This window comes from Phasianus colchicus, chromosome 1, assembly GCF_987193195.1.
Source record: "Phasianus colchicus chromosome 1, bPhaCol1.hap1.1, whole genome shotgun sequence".
Lineage (NCBI taxonomy): Eukaryota > Metazoa > Chordata > Aves > Galliformes > Phasianidae > Phasianus > Phasianus colchicus.
Window position 1 is genome coordinate 67,678,689 of NC_143436.1, and position 12,132 is coordinate 67,690,820.

Sequence of the window (12,132 nt, forward strand, 5' to 3'; positions counted from 1 at the left end):
TATTTTATTGAGAATTGAGGCTAGTTAAAAGAGGCTCATCCCTTTCTTTTTCTAATGCTCCATATTAAAAACTAGATGTTGACCCCAACTATATTTTATTTGCTTACTGTTTGCCATTTTTGTGCCTTGAGTTTGTTATTCTAAGCAACCTTGTTTGGGAGTTATGCATTTGAAATGTTAAAAAATTACCTGGACAGGTAAACAGTACTAACAGCAAAAGGAAAGGAGCAACCCTCCAAAAGCACCTGCATGCTAAATTGAATCTTTTATGGTTTTCTATTTCCAGTTTCCAGTTATTCCACCAGTTTCTCTGTGGAATGACTGAAGGGTAACAGAACTGGCAGTTGCATGGAAAGTTACAAACGTGATCCATAAAATTCCAAATTATAGTTTTGCAGTCAAATTCTGAGAAGTTAATAGAAATCTATTAGAAGTAGAGTAATAGAACACCTGCAAGACAGTACTCTCACATCAGTGAGGAAACTGGAACCTTAGAGAATAGAAATGTACTGAAAGAAGAAGAAGGATATCAGCTACAAAAGGTCTAGTGTCTGACAGTGAAGGAGTTAATGCAGACAAAATAGTCTTAACAAAGTATTTAGAACAGAAGTGAGAACAAACAACATGTAGGCTAAGGGATCCATAAGTGAATTAGAAGTTAGAGGGATCCAGAGAATTTTTTTCAGGAGCTTCTAAGTAAATAGCCATAACGCTATGAGTACTGTCAAAGAAGGATCATTCAGACTATTTTTCACATGTTCTCAGGGAATTGGAAAAAGAAAAGAATAGTACTTATATTAGAAGGGTGGGGAAAAACAAAGATCAGAAGGAATTAATGACTCTGACTTAGTTTAGTACATGTAAAAAGAGTGGAAATGATTAAACACTGGAGGAAGCGTTTAGATTTTCAGAAGACATTCCACAGAAAACAAGAAAAAAGTAAAAGGCATCAAAATTGAGAAAAAGTACCATTAGGAATTAAAACCTGTTTCCAAGGCCAAGGAGTGTAATACATGGAAGTCAATTATTTGTTGGTCTCAGAAAGTTCTGAACTTATTCTGATACTTATTAATTTATGTTTCAAGAGAAGTCTTGAAAATGCTAAATAGCTTAATTCTGACAGCTCCAAAATGTGTTTTTAAACTCTGTTCAGGAAAAAGTGTCAGGCAGCTCTACTCAAACTAATTACAGTTCATTAAGAGATCTTTAGAAGAAATACTGTGACTTTATAGTAGAGATGTCCATTCCATTTGTATGTAGACTGACAGAATGAGCAATTAGGTATACATGTATTTTTGAAATGGGTAGAGTACTTGTAGAAGCCAGAATTTCAAAAAGATAAATAACTTTGTTACTAGAGTGGTCTTATCTTTGTATTTCTTCTATGAGTAAGTGAAAAAACCATAAAGTCAGAACTGAAGGATTCAGTAATATGACCATGTCACGGCCAGTACATGGAAAACTCATCAGAGGCCTTTCAAGAGGAACAACACAGACAACGTTTTCTGAACAAGAGGATTCAGCAGGAATTGTCCTCTGTATTCAACATGCCCAGGAAGTTTTGCTTCCTTTTTCAGTCCAGGTGCATGTCTAGTGTCTTCCAAAAAGTAATAGTAGTATTCTCGCAGCTGAGTAGTAGTGTTCTTGTAGTATTCTTTTAGTAGTTTAAGGAACTCAAATGTAAGGTTTGTAGGGAGAGAAAATATTAGGTCAAAATATAGACAAATTTTCACTTACTCGCAATGGCAATATTAAAGACAGAGCTGAGGAAGCTGGCTGGTAGAATGGTGAGCTGGGTAGCACTTCTAGACTGTATCCTAACTGGTAAATCAAAGCTGCATAGAAAGAGTAATTGCCCAAGATACAAGTGCAAGACAAAATGTAACAAGAAGAAGAAAAGGTCGGAGTGTTCTTTTTTACATCTGCAAAAGGTAAGAGGTGTTTCTTAGATTCATTAAACTGAACTTTGGTCATCATCTGGATGTTTGGCTTGCTGTTGGTATGCTGACGGGTTCCTGTACTTTCCTGATGATTTACATACTACTTTCCACTGTATTTATTCCAGACTAAGCTATGGAGGAAACAACATTCCAAGAAGCAGCTAGATTTTGTATCCTGACAGTAGATTGATCAAGCAGCAGTCAGAGCAAGAAAACAGTAGATTTTTTTAAAGAAAGGAATTGCAAAAGCAATTCCTTGCTGTTCCAACTAATAGCAACTTTGCTGTTCAATTCTGTGAGATCTGGGTCTTGAAACAGAAGATACAAATTTAGTCTTTGCCAACTACAGTGAAGACCCAGGATCAGTGCTGAGTTTGTTCTTAAACTGTCATTATTTATAAAATAAATAAAGGATGAATGGCCAGGAAGGTAGCCTCGAAAACCTGAATCAAATTAGAGATTAAAGTAGAATAATTCTGAGCTAGATTATTGATAAGAAGATGATCACTACATGGACAGTCCTTTTTTGTGGATGCAAAGCACAGCTGTGCTCATTGCTCATTACTCTTTAGATGATTCATTATTGGTGAAGGATGGCTTATCATCTGCACATGTTCTTCCCATCAGCTGACCTAGCTGGGGCTTTAGCAGGGACATGCTAAATGGATGCCTGTCCCAGGAGTCCTAACCACACTCTGTCCTCAGGTCATACTCTCCACTCTGTCCAGCTGTATGTCTCTCAGTCATGCTGATTTTCCTTGTGTCCTGGTCTAGGCCAGTAAAAGTTAATGTAAATGTATGACAGACTTAGAACACTGAGTACAAACTACTCTGAGGTAGAAGAAAAACAAGCCTTTGAACTGACATGAAGGTTTCTTGATACGCTAGTTAGTGAAATCCAAGGCAATTCATAAATACAGTTTCTTTACTGGTTGTCTTCTGGCTTGAATCCCTTCATGCCTTGTCCCAGAGGTCCTCCACTGAGAGCTGATTTAAGCTGTTCTCATCCTTCTGTGCCAGGCAGGGAGGAACCTTTGGAAAAGCTGCAAAAAGTGGGACTGGTTCTAAAGCATAATTGGCAGTTAAATGCAAGGCTTATTGCTGGCCTGGAGGGGTTTTGAGTGTTGATCTTGAACTGTAATTGAGAGAAGGAACCAAAAGATTTTTTTTCCGGGACATGATATCAAAGAGTTGATCTCTGTCCCACTTTAGAGGGTTTTTATTTCTAAATGGAGTAAGTTTAAGTCAAGCTGCTGTTTATGAACTATTGTGGAGCAGGGGCATTTAGCAAGACAGAGGAAATGTCATTGCCTTTCACTTTTTAATAGAGCAACAGGAGAATGAGGGAGCAGTCACAGCCAGTGAAAATCCAGAGCACCATCTTCCTGGTTCTTTGCCCATCGTTCAATCGTAAGTGCTTGTTGTGGTGCCTGACATTATAAGCAGACTTAAATCCATGACTCTTCATGCTATCTCTTTTATGAGCATTAAATCTGCATTAAAAGATTAATGGGACCTGCCAGAGAAGCTGCTTTTGTCTGCAGAGTTGCTAATTGCTTTTCACACATTGTCAAAATATAGCAAATTTTTGTTCTCATCTGTGATGTATTTTTCCTCATATAAGAGACATGTATTAAGTGACAAGCTTACTGTCCAAGGAATTTTCCATTAGCAAGGACTGTTGCGACCCTGAGCATCCCACTTCCCCACAGAGTGGATGGTATCCATCAGTTTTTCAGGGATGTGTCCCTTCCTGTTGGTTTCCGACTAAGCAGAAGCACAGGAAGCAGCCACAGCATGTGAGGACCTTCACCGTCCTCCTTTTATTCTTGGAAATGTTAGTGTTCCTGTTCCTGAACATTGCTGGGTCAGCTCAGTTCTGGCGTAATATTTGACCTCCCTCTCATTTTGCTCTCTGCATCTTTGCCTGTAAATGTACCTCTGTGAACTGAGGCCTTAAATAACTGCCATTAGCAACAGTTTTTGAAACTCAAGTAAAAATAATGTAGATTCATCTGTGCCACTGGATGTTATTTACTTGCTTGAAGTAAAATATGTGTAAGATATTAAGATACATTAATGTTTTTTTTTCCCCTTTTGTGTGTACTAAGTACAGTCCCACACAGTAAACTCTCCTGTAAGGGAGAGATTCTCTCTTCACATGGAAAAGATATGCACCATGACAATCTTCAAAATGTGGTTCATTGCCTTCAGGTGACTCTTGTGGCAGACGAAGCCCTGACCTGAAAATTTCTGTATAATTTTGCTTATTTTGCACAACTCAGAAAGACTTCTAATCTAATTCCCCAAAGGGCATATATTGTTGAGTGTGGAAGGGACATTGCAGTGGACATTGCAGGAACTAGGAGGCAATATTTCTCTGATGTCAGAAAGGGTCATTTTCCTTCAAATTACTTGCTTGAAATATTGTCTGTAAGGATATGTGTTGGTTGATTTTAGAATAAATATTTTTAGAGTTCCTAGTGAGCTTGTGTAGAATATAAGTAATGCTGTTTGGTTAAAGCTGTTTTTGCCATTGTAGCAGAGTGTAGTTTGTAGTGATGAGCTGGGATATTAGATAATCTTATTTCTGCTTTCTATTTCGTGCTTCATTCTGTTCTTTAATATGTACTTGTATGTATAGTGTCCTTGTCTAACTGTAGGGCTGCATGTGGGCTGAATCTAGCCTTTTGAAAGCTTCTTTCTTCTCTTTATCCTTTTCTGTAGAGGAGATGGGGAAGAACTGGCAAAAGCAGCAAATACAGTCTGACTACCCAAATGACTGCTTCAGTCACAGCCTGACATACAGATCTGTAAGCAATTGCTGTTGCTACTGAAACCAACAAGGTGTGGGAGGGCTGGCAACTACTGCACGGTACGGAGTTGGAAGAGAAGGTTGCGTGAGAGTGGTGCAGAGATCTAAACCCTAGATCCACCTCTCATCTTTCTTGCACTATTTGCCCCCCTCTCCCCCTTTGTCACTAAACATATAACACACTAAACAGGTAGCACCAACTCTGTGTGGTTGGAAGCAAAACTATGTCAGTGCTTCGCAACTATAATGATGTGGGGCAGCATGTTCCTCTGGTGAGGCGTATGTTCCTTCTCTGCGTTTCTTATCAACTAGTTGTGAACATCCTTTGGCAGCAGCCTGGAAAAGACTTCCTGTGAATTGCTCAGAAGGTTCTTTGCAACTTTCTTTCATGCCGTTTGGCAGAAGCTTGAGCCATACAAAGTGAATGAGTGGTTGCGTGCTTAGACTATAACTGTGAAGTGCAAGCTGTTCAGACAGCTCTGACAGAAGCAGCAGCCTGAAGAAAGAGGACATCCTAGTACGTGATGAACTGACTGCTTTTAGGCTGGTGGCACACTAATAGAGCTGGAAGTAAGTTGTCACGTATCCTCTAACTTGCTAAGCAAATTTGCTCAGACCTAGATTTTTCTTCCCTTTCTACATTTGCTCACAACAGACAAGCACTTTTCTTCTTAGAATGTTTGCTGAATCAGTACATTTACCCTGAAATTTGGGGCTGAAACAAAACAAAAAAACTTCAAGAGAAAATTGTTTATGAGAAGTAAATAATTTAACTATTTCCCACTTTGCAGTTGCTTTGGACTTCATGCATAGTGAGAATTTGATTGTAGAGAGTTGAATGCTTAAAAGAAAATGAAACTGAATTGCACTACACAAGTAAACAACTAAAAAAAAATAATAGACTTCCATCACATTTTTTGTGCATGCCTGGACCCCTTGGTGCATAGTTTAGCAGTCCTATGAAAAACTACACTGTTGGTTTACTTGCTGTGCCATGTTCACTTAATTCTGAGTCACTGTGAGTTCAGGCAGGAATTATCTGCAAGTTTCTTCTTTGTATTTAAATTATATAAAGCAATCTGCTTCATGCCATGTAAGTCTCAACTCGAAGATCTGGCTGGATTAGCTATGCAGGCACAGCTGGAGTTACAGATAATGGATAACATCCTCAGCTGGTGTATTATATTCACTATAATTCTAGGAAGCCAGCAGAGCCATACTAATTCCTGTCATCTGAACAGCAGTACTTCCTGCATTTGCTCTCTATCTCTCAGCTGCCAAAGCTTATGTTTGGGCTTTTGTGCAGAACTTAATGATATCCCTTGTGCTTGAATAGGGCAGAGTGCCCTATAAACAATAGGTTCTCTTACAAGTGATTGAGCGTTAATGCTGGGAGGTCCTTTTGTCTTTTGTTGAAATTGAGATATACGGAAGGACCAGATCAAGATTAAATGTAAAGTACTTGTGATTTTCATGAGCTTTCTTTTATAATGAAGGTAGCATCAAACTAAAGGTTGTTATTTAAATGAGTAATTCATGAAATGATACCATCATGTAACACATAATTAATCAGAGACAGATGCCCTATTTCCTTTACCATTTCAGTTATTTTCACTTATATATCAGCTCTCCAGATGTCCAAAAATTACTGCAGAAATCTGTAAGAAATAAGCTGTTTTTAAAGACACCGGGCACTAGTTTCTGAGTGTTTTTCACTGTAGAAAACAACACTCTTATTTGAGTGTCTGAGCCCATGTATTAGAATATTCAGATGTAATTTAATAGCCTTGCTTTTCTGTGTGATAACATACAGAATTTCCTATTGTAAGTGCAGTTGTTCACTCAGGGCAGCTGTAGAGCTGATGATCCAACAAGTCATCTCACCTAACTGTGGACATCACAAAGTCTAGACTTCTGCAGTTAACGGGGAGAGGAGTAAGAAGATGAACTGCCCTCTGAATGTGGTTATTGCACTAAGTTGGTGACAGGGGTGGTTAAAATGACTTTCTTAGATTGAAACGGGTATTATCCCTCCTCCAAAACCATTTCTCTCCAGACTCTCCAAGAATAAAGGCAAGAGCATGTGTTTTGATTGAGAAAATGTCAAAAGGAATTGGTTTGAAAAGCAGTGTCTTTCATCCAGACTAGAAGAGCAGTGATGTACAGGCAGCAGAATAGGAGATTTCCACTTTCCCAAATGCTGGCTGAGACCTGACCCAAAAGAATATGAATTGAAATTTGACAGTAGTTCCTCAGCCTCCTTGCTACGTATTATCCTTCTTTCTATTGCAGTGCCATCCAAAGAGACAAGAATGCATGCGCTCTCCCCGGTTGCTGGCACTCTGCTTCATCTCTGGCCATCAGAAAATTAGGTCGGCCTCAAGCAGATAAAAGGAAGAAGCTGCCTCAAGTGGTGAACTATGTTTGCAGCTTCTGGGTCATGTTTTAATAAGTGCATTTGGTAACTAGCAACAGCTTTTAATTTAATAAGTTGTTCCATGTTACAAATGTCTTTGCATGGCTCTTGTTATCTGCTTGCTACCACTGTGCAACCCAAAAATTATTTGTTAATGATTGTTACTGCAAAGAGACCAAAGCAGTTTGCGCAAACCATTCAAGTAAAGGGTAAAATAAACCCAACTTTCCATCTCCCTCTTATATAACTGCATGGATCTAATATATTTTTTTATATATATAAACACACTTTATATATATATAAACAAGATTTACTTCCGATACCATAACATTAGAGCTCCACAAACAGCTAGTTATTTAATTACCTGGAAGATACCTCCACTCCCCACTCCCCCCCCCCAAGAAGATAATTCCTTTGAATTGCAAGAAACATTGAGGAGTGATTGGATTGAAATTTTTATTTTGTTTTGAAGCACTACAAGTATTTTTATTTGAGAAAAATGAGAACTGGAATACATTTTCAAGTGAAACCTGACTCTTTTTGTTTAGAATATATTGAAATGTCTTAATATTCTTCCCCTTCAGCTCTTATTGCAGTTTTTTCTCTTGAATCGTGTTGTGTGCATCTACATGAATTGGGGAAAACTGTGGGATAATTGCCGTTTAAGTACTTGGGATAGAAGATTCCACCAAAAACAGTGCCTAATTCTGATCAGCCAAGAGAAAAAGCCAAACTGAATCAAATTCTTACTTGTCTTTTGTACTCATAGTAGCAGTTAATCTCCCAAGTCATTTGCACAAGATTTATGGTTACATAATTAAGAGCTGAATTTGGATTTGATTTGTAGGAAACCTAATGCTAGTAGAAGCAGAAGCTACTGATTATTAGTTGAAGTTCTATTACACATTGTTTTTACTCAGTAATGAAGAGATCCATTCTTGCCATGATTAATATTAATTGAGATCCTTGTGTTTCCAAACTATCAGCTCCTATATCTTTTGAGGTGCCTGTGCCTTTAAATTCATGTGATTTCTTCAGAAAGTGTAATTAGATATCTTTGTTGTATATAGCAGGGAATGCTGTCTAATATTTTGAAGCATGACATTTTGATGACTACCCATAAAACAGCAGTATGTTTCTGGCCAACAGAATGCTAACATTCACTTCTCTGTCGCAGGAATCTGCGACAGCAGCAGCATATTATTTATTAAAAAAAAAAAAAAAAAGTGATGCTATCCTGTTTTTTAATTTATTGTTGTGCATTTACAGACTCCCTTAAAAGCTTTAGGCCATAGTGCATTTTCTTCTGAAAGGTTAATGGTATGACTAAGGAAATGTGTTCTAGTAATCTTTGCTTATAGGTACAGCTTTGTGGCTGAACAGCGCTTCTTGCTTTGTTCTAATATTCTTAAGTATTGTATGCGCAGCAGTTACAATATTGGAACAATAAAATTGAGAAGCAGCCTTGTCACACTACTGACATTATGATCAGTGTTGTCCATTCCGGTTTATGAATTTCTTCTGCTGCTGAAGGTAATTACTGATGTATTAGTGCCCTTCAAAGCCAGTCTCTGGTATAGATGCCGGTACCGTCTATTCTGAACTTCACTGTAGCTCAGCAACATGACCAGTTTTTCTGCTTTTTTTCTGTGGTATGCTGCTAATTGATTTTGCTTTTGACTGGACATTTAAGTCAGCTTGAGTGTGAGGGAAAGCTCCTCTCCTCCCTTGTATTTAAGCAGACAAGCTGCAAAATCTGCAGTTCCTCAGCTTCACTAGTAGCTAAGAGACAAGAGAAGTTTGATTACTGAGAACTGAAAGTGGCACCTGGCAAACATCACAAATATGAAACCTAGTAAATCTACAAAGCCAGTGGTTCAGCTAATGGATGGTTTACATGGGGCAGCAGTGCCTGCTGCTTCACCGTGTTGTAGCAGAATTGAAATATAAACCTAGGAGATTACAAGGTTCTGATCTCCACTGGCTGGTTACCAAATTATGCCAAAAACCAAGAAAATCAGCTTTTCCCTGTGTGCATACTGTTCTAATGAGTTAAAAATAAACTAATAAGTGTAAAGTGTTAAATCTTTAATTTTTGATGTTTCAAAGAAAATACAGATTAACGGATATTCAGCTTATTTATGGATGAGGAATCATTGACTCAGATTAAAGCATCTTTATGACAGTTGGTGAAATTCCTCAGAATAATTGTTATTCAAGTAAGATTTATGTTTCCAGTCTCTTTCCATAAGCTCACAAGCTTAGGATGCAAGGGCCTTATGCCTTAGCTGTGTGTTTAATTAGAAAACACTTCAGGTATATCTAAGTGCTACCAGCCTCTCTTTCCTATCTGCTTGCTACTGATTCAAGGCAGAATTTATGGAATTGTGTGTGTTCTGTGGTTTTAGCTCAATGCACCTGAGTGCCTTGCTAGCAAGTGGCAGAGCTTTGCATTGAAGTGTCTGCAGAGCATTCACAAGTTTTGTTGTGCTGTCTTTTCTTGGATGCAGCAATCTCTAGCAAACTGTTAGGAAAAGAGGTCATTATATTTTAAATTATCACAATGACTGTGAGTCGAAGCCTGCAGTAATTCTGCAAGTCTATCCATTTCTATTCAGCTTTCTGGTGTGTAACGTAAAATAGTCATTGTTTAAATATCTCACCTTTAAATAGTCATTGTTTTTTTTTGTCCTTGCTATAAGACATCAGACATAGAAATGGCAGAAAATTATTTAGTATCAGTCTCTAACTGTGGCAAATTAATCAACATCATTTTAAAAATTAGCCACAAAGGTGCATTTAGAAGTGAGACATAAGAAGTGATTTGTGACAGATATACACTGTTCTAGGGGCTGGAGAGAGGGGGGGGAGAGGTACTGGATTTTATATATGTTCAGTCTATGACAGAAGAACAGTTGGAATAAACCACGCTGTGGTATCTGGAGGGAGCATTATAGTCCATAATTTTTAACACTCCACAGAGAACTTCTTTATTTTTCAGTAAGTGCCTTCAGTCTGTTTCAGCACTGCAGAAGGTTACATGCTCTTACGAAGAGTTCCTGTTGTAGGATGAGAGGGAGAGCTTACTGTAAAGCTTTTTCGAATCAGCAGTACTGGGAAATTGATCCCTGAATTACATAACAACCATGCTAGCTAGAAATGGGTATGTAACAGCTGTTTTCAATATCAAGGATTTTCTTCCCAGATAACCCTTCAGAAAAATCAAAGTATTGTTGGTTTTGGTTTTTTTTTGTTTTTTTTTTTTTCTTTGTTATACTGATGATCTGAGACAAATGCATGATTCAGAGTGCTTAAGGACTGAAAGGGGAGAAGAGATCCTCGATTATTTCCCTCTCTGCTACAACAAGCCCTTCCTTCTCTCACCCTTAGGCTAGTGTAATATGCCCGGTTCATATCCAGACATATCTTGCCGAGTCACAAAGGAAAGGACTGTGTGTCTGCCTTACTCCTGGCAGTACTTCTAGCCCCCAGGAAAGAAGTACTTTGAAGAATAATTCAACAATAAAAGTGAAACCGGTAAAAATACTTGGCCTTTACATTTTGTTCTGCACTCACTTTTCTTTTATCTCAGTTCAAATTAAATGAAAGATCTGTAAGTGTGCGCTCAAGAGCTCTGAGAGTGAAAGCTGTTGTTTGAAATCCCAAATATGATTAAAGCTTATTTTCTCACTGATCCTTGACTCAGTTATAGCATTAGAGTTTGCTCCTTGTTGGACATCATTTCCTAGGAAGCAGAGGCAAATACACAGGAGTACACAGCTAATAGGGCAGTTCCTTATTACTTTTGATGGTCTGGTTTCAAGGCAGACAAGGCAGATAAGAGGTAACATTATGAGAAGCTGGTGGAAGACAAAAAGGAAAGACCAACAGAGGAGAGAAACGGAGGGAAAATGCAAGAAATATTGTGGTGTAGGTACAAGCCCCAAAATATCAGAAAGCTTTATGAAATTTTACTTTGTGATATAAGGCAACTACCAAGGGTTCTCCAGAAATGTATGCATATGCCAGGTGGGAGCACACATACTGAACTGTCTAATTATTACTTTGTTAATGTTCCAATAAGCAAAATAAATACTTTTGCTGTAAATAAATACTTACATATTTATATATCCAAGTCCAGCAGAAAGAGGCACTTACAATAATGGTGATATTCGCTTTTTCTTCCGCAGAGCTCTCCTCTGCAGTAGCTGGAAACCATTAGTCCAGAATCTTAAATCTTTGTGAGCATGTTGCCTTGTTAGATGCTGGATGCAGGTATTTCTGTACTGTTCATTAACCTAAAGGAAGTTGCTTATAGGTTTGAAATGGGAAAAGGAGGAGCCCTGGAAGATTCACTGCAATGTGGTCATCTATGCAGCTGGAATTCTCTACTATACCACCGAAATTAGTCTGTCTGTCATTGGCCTAGCAACAAAACCATGTGTAAATGCCTATCTTCATCTGCCTAACAACAGAGAATGCGCTTGGCCTATCTGGTATTTGATGAGGAAAAACAGGCCTAGTTAGTCATGATGGAGTCACTGAGAGTATTTGTGATATAAGTGATTAAAGGCTAGATCAAAGGGCTGATTAATATTTACTGTGAAGTTAGAACTACTCAGTAATGCTCTGCAGTACTGATCAGGAGACAGATTCTCTGATTTTTGTTTGTTTGCTTGTTTTTCTTCTGGTGTGAGTCAAGTTCTCGTGAAGTTGCCACTGGCTCTACATAAATGTAGTGGTTCCACTGGACAGCAGCTCTCCTTGGGTGACAAAGTGAACCAACAATTGGAGGTGATAACACCTCCCCTACAAGGACAGGCTGAGAGAGATGGGGCTGTTCAGCCTGGAGAAGAGAAGGCTCTGGCGAGACCTGATACAGGCCTTTCAGTATCTAAAGGAGGCTATAAGAAAGAAGGGGACAGACTCTTCAGCAGGATCCGTTGTGAGAAGACAGGGGA

At 38.4% G+C, this 12,132-nt stretch overlaps 1 protein-coding gene across 1 annotated transcript in view; it reads left to right on the plus strand.

Moving 5' to 3' along the window:
• Positions 1-12,132, plus strand: part of ST8SIA1 (ST8 alpha-N-acetyl-neuraminide alpha-2,8-sialyltransferase 1) — a 127,949-nt gene that overhangs the window by 76,358 nt on the left and 39,459 nt on the right. The window lies entirely within an intron of this gene.